The sequence below is a fragment of the Dipodomys ordii genome, unplaced genomic scaffold (assembly GCF_000151885.1).
Source record: "Dipodomys ordii isolate 6190 unplaced genomic scaffold, Dord_2.0 Scaffold6, whole genome shotgun sequence".
Classification (NCBI taxonomy): domain Eukaryota; kingdom Metazoa; phylum Chordata; class Mammalia; order Rodentia; family Heteromyidae; genus Dipodomys; species Dipodomys ordii.
The window spans coordinates 1523274-1536547 of record NW_012267222.1 but is presented as its reverse complement, the minus strand read 5'-3'; the positions used below and the strand labels follow the sequence as shown (position 1 = coordinate 1536547).

Below are 13274 nucleotides of genomic sequence, written 5' to 3'. Positions count from 1 at the left end.
GCAACAAGCCAGAAGTGTAGCTGTGGCTCAAGTGGTAGAGCACCAGCCTTAACCAGAAAAAGCATAGCACCCAGGCCCTGAGTTCAAGTCCTAGTGTCAGCCTGAACCTACACAGGTCCTTCTGCCATCAGGAGTGTGCCAAGTGTGGGCATCCAAGGGCTGCTTGCTGCCGGGCCCGGGTGTCATCCAGCCAAATGCCTGGAGTCCTGGGTCGTGGGAGGCGGGACGGGCTGGTCGGCCTACCTCGTGTCTGATACTGAAGGCTGTTAGCTTCTTTCATTGGCCTCATGTTTGACTACACACACATGCACATCTCACACACACACATGCATACACACACACACACACACACACAGATTGAATGTTCACACTAAGCAAGTGCTGGCTGGGCCTGAAGGATGTAGTGTTGAGGAGAGTCGCTCTGCCCCATTCTGGGAAGTCAGCTGCCAGGCAGAAGAGCCAGGGATCTCCTTGGGAGAAGTATGAGGACCCAGAGGGTCTCCATGGCTGGGCCGGCCTCCCGAAGGCCGGCTTCCCCACGCGGGGGTGCGAGTCTGCCCCGAGACCGTCCTGCAGTTCCTGCTCCAGCTGACCATGCTTATGACAGGAGATAAGGAAGGAGCCTGGGAAAGGGGGAGGCTGGCGGGGACAGCGTGGGGACCGGGCAGGGCTTCCTCCAGGGGAGGGGACAGCTGTTCCCTGGGGAGACGCGGCCTTCCAAGACAGGGCCGAGTGTCTGTGAGAGGCCTGTGTGGTCACCCCAGGAGACCAGTCCCCACCGTTCCCAGGAGCCCGGCCCCGCCTGCCCTCAGCTGTCACTGTGGCTCCAGTCCCGTCTCTGTCACACTCCCTCACTTGGCCTCCATGCTGGGGGAGCCGCCAGGTCCTGCTGCTGTCCCCAGGGAGGGGAGGAACGTGGGAAGTGACTTACAGCCCTGGTTAGGAAGCCCGGCTTGACAGCTGGCTGACCCAAGCCAGCTGTGCTGGTGCACGGGGAGGGGGAAGTGGCACTCATCAGACCCCTGGCCTGGTGCCCGGGGCAGGTGCCTGGCACCGGAGGTGGCTGGGCGTGTGTGTGTGTGTGTGTGTGCGCGCGCGCGTGTGTTTGCACCTGAGGAAGCCCTTGGTGGAACTTTCTCTCACCTTCCCCAGAGAACCCGTCCCCATGGGCTCTCAGGCGGCTGGCGGCCTTCCTGGGGTAGCCTGCCCCCCACGGACCAGGGAGCGGCGGTTGACTGTGATTTGTGTTGAAGGACCTGGGGTAGCCTGCCCCCCACGGACCAGGGAGCGGCGGTTGGCTGTGATTTGTGTTGAAGGATCTTGTGTGGGGTGGTGCTGTGGCTCCCACTAGAAAGTGAGCTCGGGGCCCAGAGAGGGGCTGCGATGGCTGCAGAGGCCCAGCAGGGGTGGCTGGGGGGAGCCCCGTGGCCAAGTCTGGAGGCTTGTGGGCCCCCCCTTGCTCGGGGCCCCCACCTGGCGTTGTGCCCAGCTGCGGTGTTTAGTCCTGGGCTGTCTGGTCCTGGTCCTGTGTTCCCGGGGCTCCTCGTTCGCTCTCTTCCTTCTCTGGCCAGCTGTGTGAAGGCTGGTGATGAGGTCCTCTCAGGTTCTAGGTTCGAATCCCCAGCCTGGTGAAACTGAGAGACAGGGCCTTTTGGGAAGTTGACTTGTGCACGAGATGATAAGGACCGTGTTTGCTGCATTCCTGCCCTGCTTAGAACCTGGACCATCCAGGGCCAGTGTCCTCTGGATGTGGGCAGGGAAACCTGGCTGTGAACGTCCAGGCATCTGTGGCCAGAGGCCTCCTCCGTCAGAGGTGCTGAGAGTTGAAAGCTCTCGTTTCCCGGTGCTGGCTTGCGTTCTTTCCTCTAGCGAGCGAATTCTGGCAGGTGTAGCCTTGCTTGAGGCCAAGGCAAGAGACCAACAGCCATCAAGGCCAGCTGTCAGAGCCAGCCGAGTGGCAGGACAAAAGGCCTGCCCCGCCAGCCTGCCCTGTCCCCTCAGGGGAGGACATGGGGAGATTCCCGGAGGGTGTGCGGGACAGGCCGCCTCTGCGCCTGCAGTTGGGACCCTCCTGACGGCAGAAGGGCCTGTGTAGGTCCTTCAGTGAGAAATAACGTGCAGAGGCTCGAAAGGCCTGGAAGTGACCCTGGGGCCCGCCTGGGGCCGAGTGCCCCCAAGGACAGATGAGGCCGCAAAGGTCAGCCTCAGGAATGTGGAGCGGGAGGGAGGGAGGGAGCACTTGTACAGTGAACCCCAGGTCACCCTGGCCCCACTGGGTCAGCAGCCCCAAGGAGGACAGCTCTGGACCGTACAGGAAAGGTCTTTCCCTGGTTCTAGATGTTTCTGTGGCAGGCCTGGGGCCTCCTGGATGGGGGAGAGGGCAGCCCAGACACCTGTCTTCCTGGGACCTTGGTGGTTCCGAATCCCTGCATGGTCCAGAGCTCCTCCTGAGGAGATGGGCGATTGGTGGGGAGCTGGGGGACAATGGCTGACCACCTAAGGGACCCCAGGACGCCTCAAGAGGGCACACTGGTCCAGCACTTGTGTCTGGAGCAACATCTATCCCTAACAGGTCTTCTAGCCAGGGCCAACGCACAGGGCCTGTCCCTCAGCCAGGTCCTGGACAGGGCAGGGCAGGGCGGGGAGGCCAGGCAGGGCGGGGAGGCCTCTGCTCAGCCTGCCCCTCTCACCTGTTCTCCTCCACTCTTTCTTTGTTTCTGTCCTCTGTCCCCATGCATTTCTGCTTGTCCAGTCTAGCCTCTGTCCTGAGCTCTGGCCTCCTAGCCAGGTCCTCATGTCTGGGACCCATCTTCGCTGGGACTCATCTCTGCTGTGCTGAGAGAGGTATGGCTGCACTTGCTGCCCACCAGCCCCGTGGCCCCCTTCCTGCTGTGCTCTGCCTCTTCCCGAAGCTGGTCAGAAGTGGGCCCAGACCCCGGCCACCCCGCCAGGCTTTGCCGGAGTCTGGAGGAGGGGTGAGTGGGAAGGCGGAGCTTCCTTCCTCCTGGGAGGGGCAGATGAAAGAGTGTGACTGGAAGCAGGGAGGGAGAGGGGGAGGACACAGGGGACCTGAGCATCATCCAGCAAGGAAGGTCTGAGGGCAGGGCGTGGGCACCCAAGGCAGGGGTGGGGTGCGGGGGTCCCCTCAGGCCCCTCGGCAACACGAAGGGTTCCCTTGGAGGCAGAGCGAACATGGGCTGGGCTCGGGGTACAGTCAGGAGCTGCCGGCTCATGGCAGGGAGAGGGAGAGGGCAGTGGAACGAGGGACCGGTGAGGCCCCTGGCACCTCTACCCAGCAACCTGCACCTGCCCTGGGCCCTCCCCAAGCCTGTCTCCTCATGGCCCTGAAGATGTCACCTCCAAAGGTGGCTCCGCCCGGCCTCCGCCCAGCCTGTCCTCTGGGTGAGAACTAGAGGGCCAGGGCGCGGCTGGTGCTCTCCGCCTCCTCCTTGGCAGCTCTTGTGTCCCCAGGAGGTGGCTGGCCTCCCGTAGGGTAGGAGGGCTACTTCCCTTGTTGTGGGGGGGAACCCCATCTGCATTTGAGGCTCCTGGTCCTGAGCATGAACAGCCACAAGGGAGAGAAAGCAAGCAGCAGCTGCCCCCGCAAGGCAGGTTGCATGCACACACGTGTGCACACGTGTTCCGTGGCCCCCATGCAGTTCCAGGACTAGCCCACGGTGCCGCCTCCTGGACACAGCCCGGGGGCCGTGCTGGGGTTCAGCGCCCCTAGCGGCCTGGTTTCTGGAGGAGGCTGTGGGTCAGTGCTGGACGTCCAGGCTTGTCTCGTGGCTGCGGCTGAGGCTGTGAGGGGTGGGGGCTCCCTTCTTTCTGCCGGCCCCTGCCAGGAGCAGCTGCAGCTGCTGGAATGGCAGCTGGACCAATGGGGACAGCCCTGGTTTTCATTTTCCTTCCTCGGCTCGGGTGAGGAGCAGAGACGGTAATGGGTTTACCAGGAGGTGGGCTCTGAGCGGCTCTGGGAGCTGAGCCGGCCGCGTGCACTGTGAGGCCAGGCCCCGGCCCCGTGCACTGTGAGGCCAGGCCCAGGCCAGTGCTCTCCACTCCCCAAATAAACCGCAGGCCTCCATTCAGCAGAGGTGGTTGGGAGGAAAGTTCGGGAGGCCAGGCTCTGTGAGGAAGTGAGCTGGGCTGTGTTTGACTTCACCCTGCAAACTCATGTCCCGCTCTGGAGGTCAAGGGTCAGAGGAGCCAGGCAGGTTCATGGCAAGCGGTTCATGGGCAGCAGGGCTCTTTGGCATAGAGGCCTTAGCTCCTCCTTTCGGGCAGGTTCCTGCATCTTCCTGGCCTCCTTTCCTGCAGCTGGGGACCGGGCAGGTGCGCATCTGGTGGAGCCTGCGGACAGCCCCCCCTTCAGCCCCACACTGCTTTTCTACTGCAGCCCGACCTGTCAGCCCTCATCTGCCCACATGATGATGCCTGAGACCCACGGTCCAGGCAAAGGCCTGCTGGTACACCCAACTTCATTTTCTGGTGCTGGGACTGGGGCTCGAACTCAGGACCTTGCATGCTTGCTTGGGTTTTTTTTTTCTCTCAAGGATGGTGCTCTACCACTTGAGCCACATCTTTACTTTTTTTTAATTGTGAAAATACTGTACAGAGGGCTTACAATTACATGGGCAAGATAATGAGTACATTTCTTATCAAGCATTGTAGCCTCCTCCTTTGTTTCCCCTTCCCATCGCTTCCCATCCTCCCTCCGCCCCCCCCCCCGCCCCCAACCCAATCCTCCCCACTCCCACCAAAGTTGTAAAGTTTGTTTTTCCACATAACGACTTGTACATCTCGTTGTTTACTTTTTGCTGTTGTTGGTTGTGGGGCTTGAAGTCAGGACCTGGGTGCTGTGCCTGAGCTTTTTTTTGCTCAAGGCTAGCACTCTACTATCTTGATCCACAGCGCCACTTCTGGTTTTCTGGTGGTTCACTGGAGATGAGTCTCCTGGACATTCCTTCCCCCAGGCTGGCTTTGAACAGCAATCCTCAGATCTCAGCCTCCTGTGTAGCTAGGATTATAGGCGTGAGCCACTGCCGCCTGGCCCACATTTCCACTTTTGCTGGTTAACTGGAAATAAGAATCTCATGGGCTTTCCTGCCCAGGCTGGCTTTGGACCATGATGGTCAGATCTCAGCCTCCTGAGTAGCTAGGGTTACAGCGGGCCACCAGCTCCCAGCCAACCTCAACTTGGTCTAAGGTCGCTTAGGCCCAGCCTGGCCCCACATGGCAGGCACCTGGGCACACCTCCCTTTGTGCCCGGGGCACGCGCCAGGGGCACGTTAGCCCCTCAGGGACCTTGGCTGTTGCTCGCATACCTCCACCCGACAGTCTTCAGTGGACTTTGTTCTCCCCAGGTGCCAGATGAGAGGTTCCGGTCAGGGCCTGGCCCTGTGGGGGCGCCCTCAGGGGGCCACATGAGTGGTGTGGACAGGAGCCTCCTGGGTCCTCCGGCGGGTTCCCCACCAGGCCCCTAGGCGCCTGAGAGGGGAGGTGTGAGACAGAAATGCCTGCGGGCCTCGTGCGCTCCTCTGTAGCCACCCCACGCCCAGTGCTAGTGTGTGTTCAGCCTGCGCAGCCTGGCTGGCCCTTTGAAGAGTCATCCTGCAGAGCAGGGGTCAGCTAGGCCTTGTTCCGCTCTCCCAGCGCCCACTGACTCCAGAAAAGTGCAGTTCCGCTCTGCAGTCCCGAGCCCGGGGCTCCCCAGGGGCGAGGCTAGCTCTGAGCCCCTGTACCAGCCCGCTGGCCGCCCGGGCCGTGTGGGGGGACGGCCCCTTCTGCTGACACAGACATTCCGGCGGGCAGAGGCGCCCAGCTGCGTCTCAGCATCAGGAAGGCATTTCCCCAACGGCGTCCAGACCCCACAGCCATGGGCCTGATGTCCTCGGCGGCACTGGCGGGGGACAGCGGCATGGCTTCATGGACTGCCGCTGGCCTCCCGCATGGTGGCTGCTGCCCCTCGGGGCCACACCTGAGTTCCTGGGCCAGGCCAAGGGGGACGGAGGACGTGGAAGTGTCGGGCCCCACTCTGGCGGGGACGGGAGCTGGAGTTGGTGGAAGGGGGTGGGACAAGAGGGCCAGAGTGGGTCCCAGTTTGGATTTGGAGGGCCTGGAGCCCGAGGGGGTGGTGGTGGGAGGTGCTGGCTGCAGACCGGGCCCACACCAGGGGTCCTCCCGCTCCACAGGCGTTCACGACCCTTGCCGCTGACACAGGCCTCACGGCAGAGGCACTGCGGGCTCATCCTCCCCAGCCTGGCCACCAGCACCTGCTGGCTCTCCTGAACTCGGGGTCAAGCACTCTGCCCATAGGAGGGAGGGCCTTTTATGGCCACACCGTGCTTCAGAGCAGGGAAACTGAGTCAGAGAGAAGTTCCACGGCTGGGTCTTGGGCGTGGGGAAGAACAGCTCTGTTGGGTAGAGTAGCAAACGAGCCATTCATGCAAGGCACAAGCTCCTCTCAGATAACATAGCCACAGGAAAAGAAGAGACATAGGTGAGGGTGATTTTTGAGTGTCCTGGTGAGCAAAGCACCGCATGTGGCCATTTCACTTCCATATAAAGGTGATTAGCAAGATGCCTCACTGTTCTTCTTCCTACTAGAACCCCGCTGGTCACCTGGCCCACCTCGCCTCCAGAGTCTGGGGCCTTGGGTGGGCGGGGTCTGGACTCCAGTGCCTGCCCTCCTCCTCCCAGACAAGGCCTTTTCCAGGGTGGGCAAGACTTGGGGGACAGTAGGAAATACAAGGCTAGATCTCTTGTCTTGGGCTCCTCTTCCTTCTAGGGCCTGGTCCCAGAGGGTGTGTGTCCAAGTGGGGGTCTGAGCAGGAACTCAGTGTCACCTTGAACGTGAGGCTGGCTTCTCCCCAGAACGACGATGATGGCGGGATCACCAGCCCACCACTGGTTGGTGAGGACGCGTTGGAGCTCTTGCGTCCGCGCCTCCTTGAGAGGGGGCTGCCGTTAGCCCTGACCTCCACCAGCCTGGCCTAGCTGGCCCCTGGCATCTCACACAAGCCGCCTCCCCCGTCCCCTTCCTGAAAGCTGTTGGTTAAAAGCCCTGCTGGCCAGGGGCTGCTTGCCGCCCAATGGAAGTTGTGATCCAGACAGGTTCCAAATCCAGGGTGGGCTCTGGGGACTCCCCAAAGCAAGCACTTGGAGTCAATAGGAGTGCACCACTAAGGAAAGACAGGACAAAGGGCTGGCTTGGCACGCAGGCCCCAGGAAGGCATGTGTGCACTGCAGGGTGCTGCTGGGCCTGGCCGGGCTCTGGAGAGCAGGTGGGCAGGTGGATGATCAGGGCCTGGGTGAGGCCGCCTCTCTCTGCCCAAGTGTCAAGACTACACTGGCCATCAGAGGCGGCCCTCTGCCACATCTGGTGAGTGGGCATCTGGGGGCAGGGTCTCTCTGGAGTTGCTGGAGCTAGGAGTTCTCTTGAGCCGTTGTCTTAAAAGATAGTACCTGAAGATGTCTCAGGCTCCGCGTTCATACCTCCGAGATGGGTTGTGGCAAGAGGCTGGTGTGTCCAGCACCCACTGGGCACTGGTCAGCTCTGGCTGTGGGTCTCATTCTCCACCATTCACAGGTTCCCCTTGGGTACTGTCCTGTGCTAGGTGCTATGTGACCCGGCAGCACAGGTCCATCCTCCTGGCCTGTGTGGCCGAAGTGGCCCCCTGTCACGTGCCCTCTGCCCACTGCCTTTCTAGAGTCTTACGAGGGGAGACAGCCTCCATTTTCAGGGGACAGTATGTGCTTCTGGGATGTTGTTGCTGCTTTTGGGGACACATGGTGGAAACTTCCCGGAACAGTTGTGGGCAGGCATGTGTCCCCTCCGTGTCCCCTCCCTCCCAGCGGTCAGCCTAGTGCCCAGGGTGCCTTCAGCCAACACCAGGTTGGTCCCTGAGACAGATCGTTGCCGTGGGTTACCCTGCCGTCTGCCCTGCACCCCAGCTTTCTGGGCACCGCTCTCGTACCTTGTGCGGCCTTAGGAAGAGGGAGGGAAGGTGGCACCCCCCAGTGGAAGTGGAGGAGGGAGTTGAGAGGGGGTGGAGGTCTCAGGGGTCTCCTTCCCAAGCTGGAATCCTGCAAGGCAAGCTGCGATGGCTAAGTGTGGGCTTTCCCAGGGGCACAGCCCCTGCCCCCCCAAAGGCTGCTTTCCCTGTTGCCTGCCGTGAGGTTGTATGGATTTGTGTGCTCCTGTCTCTTGATCCATTGCTCTCCCCCATCTCTCCCAACCCCAACCCTCCCTTCCAGTTCCCTGGTTCCATCTTTACACTTCTGCAGTGGATATCAGGACTCCATTCGCCCACCCTTCCTGAACTCTCCATTCCTCTGCCCCTCTCGGAACTCCCTCCCTCCCTCCCTCCCTCCCTCTCCAAAACACATTTCACCTTCCTGATATTCCCCTTGGTAAACACAGATTAGTGGTTGTTCCAAGGAATTGGGACTTCACAAACCTCCGCACACACCATACTTTAGGTGTGCATGGAGATATGTGTGTGTGACCGTATGCACGGTAGGCTGTGCCCTTGCCAAACCCCTGCAGCCCGATCCTGCCTTGGCTGACAAGTCCTCCCTGCTCTCCAGCCCTGTCCCGCATGCTCTCAGGCGGCCTCTTGCAGAGACCAGGTACAGCCCAGGGTGGGTAGTGCCGGCGGGGGTGGGGGGGCCCACGGCCTTCGGGCTTCCCACTCCGTGCTGTGGCCTCTCATGTGCCCACATCTTCCCCCAGGCCTCCCCTGCAGGGCCTCCCCGCCTGGCCAGGATAGCGTCTCTGCTTTGGTTTCTCTTCTGTGTTGGCGGGGGAGCTCGTGTTTGTGCATGTGTGTCTGCGCAGATGTTTGCACGCACCAGTGTGTCTGTGTGCGCCTCTGGCTGTTGGAAGCTGTGCGTCTGTCTGCGCCCTGAGTGGGTGGTTGCACCCGTGGGTCTGTTTGTGCACACGTGTGTGTGTACGCGGGAGGGTTGCCTGGGCTTTTGAGTGGGTCTCAGTCTGTCTGGATGGATCTGGGTCCGTGGTGAGCCTGTGCGCTGGAATGCGCGGGGCGGGGCCTTGGCGGGAGCAGCTCAGCCCCCTGGGGGCAGCGGGGCGGGGCCAGAGGCGGGGAGTCTGAGGATTTGGCTTTTACCTGCAGGGGGCGGAGGGAAAGCTGAGAACATAAAAGGGGCCCAGCGGCTCGGGGGAGCTGAGCTGATCTTGTGGCTGGGCTGGCCTGGGAATACCAAGCTGAGCACTGGTGTCTGAGCTCCGTCTGCTGCAGCTGCCCCACGGATCTGCAGACCAGGCATGGAGGTGTCCTGGGGCCGCGGCTGGCTGGCTGCCCTCTGGTGGCTGGGGTTCCTGGGGAACCTGGTGAGCGTCGCGGGCACACACTACCGCTACCTGTGGAGAAACTGCTACCCGTGCCACCTGGGCCAGGCTGGCTACTCCGTGAGCACCGGTGACCAGAGGCCAGGTGGGCTCTGGGTGAGCAGGGGCGGGCGGGCCCCAGGGAGCTCCCTCCCCAACAGATTTCCCTTTGTTTCCTTTTTGCAAAGTTTGTGCCAGGCCGCTTGACAGCGGGGACTGGAGGGAGCAGACTCTGCACAGCACCAGGCACGCAGCCCCCAGCTCTGGGACAGAGCCAGGGTGTCCCCAGGAAGCAGACATCGTCCCTCCGGGGCTGGCTGCAATGTGTTGATCTTAGGAAGGTTGTGTACGCCTGTGTGTGTGCATGTACATACATGCATGTATATGTATGTGTGTGCATGTGCCTGTATCTTTCTGCTCCGGTCTCAGGGATGTCCCCTGCCTTCTATGCCAGCAGCTTGGGGTCAGGTCACGGGTCAGGCTGGAGTTGGCCCAGGGGTTTCTGAAGCTGGAGCCCCTCTCCTGGGTCCCAAGAGGCTTGGCCCTTTGGGACCACGTGTGGGGGTGTGGCTGTCCTTCCTGCCTGCTCACCGCCAGCCTCCATGGACCTGGCCACTGGGTTCCTGAGAAGCCCTGGACTCGGGACTCCTGTAGCTTCGGGGTGCAGGGGCCCCCATTGTGTCCTGGGTCCACCCTGTCCCTCTGCTGCTGGCATCTGGTGCCAGCACTGGGCTAGCCCCCCTCCACGAGGCTGCCTGGAGCTGGGGACCCTCAGGAATGTGAGGAGGGGGGTGGTGTGTTTGGTTTCCATTGAGTCACCCCTGAACCCCAGGGGGGGTCCCCTGAGCTTCCCCTGGGGGATAATCTCCCTCATGCCTGGAGGATAGCTGCCTCTCCTGGTGTGGTCACTCCACCACCTGGACCCAGATCCCCTCCAACCCAGGACAGCCTTCTGCTGACACCCAGGCTGGTGTGGCACCGCATGGGGGGGGCACTGAAGGCTGTGTGCATGGAGGTCAGTGGGCTGGGCCGCCGTGCCCCACCCGCCCAAGGCCTTCAGAAGGACTGGGAGGGGCAGGCCCTGGGAGGGAAGGGCCCTGGTGTGGTGTGGGGGCTTCCTGGGGTGGGGGGGTCAGGGCGGAGCCCACTAGGTGCCAGCAGAGCAGAGCTTGCTGGCCGGTGTCCAGGGGTCTCTGGTTTTTTGGAACCTGGGCAGTCTTCAAGGGGCCTTTGGGGTGGTTTCCGCAGCGGCAGCGTTGGCTGTGGGCCGGGCCCCCTATCCATCTGGCTGTTCGTGCTGGCAGTGGGTGAGGGTAAAGGCGGCCCCAGCCTCCTGAGTGGCACCCACTTGGGAGACGCAGGGCTCCCAGAAGACCCGGCCAGGGTTGGCACAGGGCTGACAGGGCCAGCGTGTGCCGCTGCTGCTCCCGTCTTCCGCCTGCCGGTGGTCTCCAGGCACAGCTGAGGGGCGATCGGGAGCCCGGGGCATCCCTGCGAATCCCGGGCCTGGCTGTTCCTTAAGACGGCCCTGCCAGCGCTTTGCTCCCAGCCACACGGCCCCTCCCGGGTGCCCCAGGCTGTGCCCTAGGGGCTGGGGCTGGAGTGGGTTTGCCCCCTACCAGGTGTTACCCGGAAATGAAGACCAGCTCTTGGAAAGCAAAGAAGGCATGGCCCCCATCCCTCACTCAGCCCGCCCTGGGGTGCCCGCTCTGCCTGGGGCTCAGGCCCCCTTGTGGCGGCGGGAGGGCATTGCCGCTGGCGTTGCCCATGCTTAGCCGGGCCGCTTTGTGTGTGGGGAGGGCTCACTGCAGGCTTGGGGACAGTGGTCCTGGGAACGAACCCAGGGCAGGTGGACCTGGGAACCCAGCTTCCAGATGTGTTGGGAGGGGCGGGCAGCGGCTGTGGGCCTCCTGGTGGGCACAGGGGACTCTAAGCTGGGCCGGGAGCCCGGCTGGGAAGTGGGGGGCTGCTGTCCTAGGACTTGTAATTTGCTGAGTCTGGAGAAGACTCCGGAGACAAACAGCCCTGTGGGCTGCATTTGTGTCTTGTGGCTGCTGTTGCACATTGCCCTAAAGGCAGACTTATTACCCTGGACAGCCCTGGAGGTCAGGGTCTGCCCTCGGGAGGCTCCGGCATGGGAGGCCGCCTGCATTCCTGGGCTCTCTGCCTCCTCTTCCGTCCAAGCCGGCCTCTCCGCATCTTGCGGCTCCAACCTCTGCTTCATCCTCATGTCCCCGACTCTGACTCTGAGGCGGATCTTCTGTCTCCCCCTTGCAAGGCACACCTGGATAATCCAGGACAGTCCCCCAACTCTTGATCTTATTTGTAAGGTCTCCTCTGCTAAGCAAGGCTCTGGGAAGATGCACACAGACATCTTTGGGGTGCTCTTCGTCAGCCGCACTGTCCCGCGTCTCCTCGGGTCGCTGTCAAAGCCCTGGTTGTGTGCTCAGCCCTTCCTGGATCCTTGGAGATGTCGGGGCTCCCTGTGGGACGGGGCAGCCAGGGCTGCTTTCAAACACGTCTACAAAGGCTCTCGGGACTGGAGGGACCCCAGCGGGAGGGCACCTGGCCAATAGCCAGGACTGGGTTCTTGGGGTGAAGGGTTCAGCCTTGAACCCACCCAGTAGGTCTAGACACTTCCTCTGGCACACAGCAAATGGGGGTGGGTACTGAAAACCATGGCAGTGCTTCTGTTACCCCTGTGTACATCCCATCGCAGATGCTACCATGCGGAGCAGACACCCAACCTCCATGCAGCAGCGTTGGGGGTAAGGAGTTGGGGTCCGCGTGTCAGTCCCCCCTGAGGGGTGACCAGGCCCTGGCTTGCTGGGAGGTGGTCTGCCAGGAGTCAGAGCTGCTGTGGCCCCTTTTGCTCAAGGCACCTTGGCAGAGCATTGAGCATCTGTCTTCTGCTGGGTGCAACCCTCAGCTGCCTGCCCCAATCCTCTGGCCTGGGACTTTGGCTCTCGTTAGTAGGGCTGGCTGATAAAGGTTGGCCTGCGTGCTGGGTGTGGACTCCGGTGCCCCGACATGGCCCTCACCTCTGCCTATGCCCAAGTGGTGTCCTCCTCCCCGCCGGTCAGTGGCTCCTGGCCAGTCACTGGAGTCGCTCCACGTGCTCAGGGACCCCCTGGTACTTCAGTGCCTTTGCCGTGCCTGAGCCCCAGGCCACAGAGGGGGCTCCTTTGGAGCTCTCCTGGGGGACAGGGGGTGCCGTAGGTGTCTGGTGCCGATAAAGTCTTCGCCTGGAGCCACACACAGGCGTCCTCGCCTCCCTGTATTCTGTTCCACCTGCGTCCATCTCTGCCTGGGCCTCCCTGCCCCGCAGCGTGGCAGACGTGGGCCTAGAGAGCAGGGAGAGGCCAAGGCACCCCGAGCCCCTGCACATCCGACATTCCCAGGGTGGGATCTGGGCACAGGGCCCCAGGCAAGGCTCTTCCGGGCCCTCCAGTTTACACCCTGCCACTTCCCCTGGGACCCAGGCCCTGGTACTGAGGGAAATCACGGGTGAGCAGAAGGAGCAACAGGACCCCTGCAAGAGTCACAGCCTTGGGCTCCCCCTGGCCTCTGACTGCCTACCCAGCTGTGGGCAGAGTCTGCCCCCACCCCCAGGCCAGGAGGTCAGGGTCAACCCTTCCTCCTGCCTCTCCTTTCCTGTGCTTCCCTGGGTCTACAAGCCATGCTTCAGACCTGCTTCCCCTCAGGCACTTGGCCAGAGGTGGGGTGGGAAGGCCAAGGAGCGCGAGGTCCAGGACTCCTGTCCCAGAGAGGTGGCAGTGCCACCCTTCCTGTTTGGCACCGGGAGCCCTGGGAAGGGAGGGTCTCACTTGTCCTGGAGCTGCCCTGAGCAAACCACAGCAGATGGCTTAAACCAGCAGGGAAGTGTCCTGTCCTCCCTCCCCCCCCTCCCTCCCTCCCTCCC

The 13274-nt window shown here is 62.4% G+C and overlaps 1 protein-coding gene across 1 annotated transcript in view; it reads left to right on the top strand.

The window, feature by feature from the left end:
- Megf6 (multiple EGF-like-domains 6) overlaps positions 1-13274 on the top strand; it is an 81959-nt gene that overhangs the window by 39692 nt on the left and 28993 nt on the right. The window lies entirely within an intron of this gene.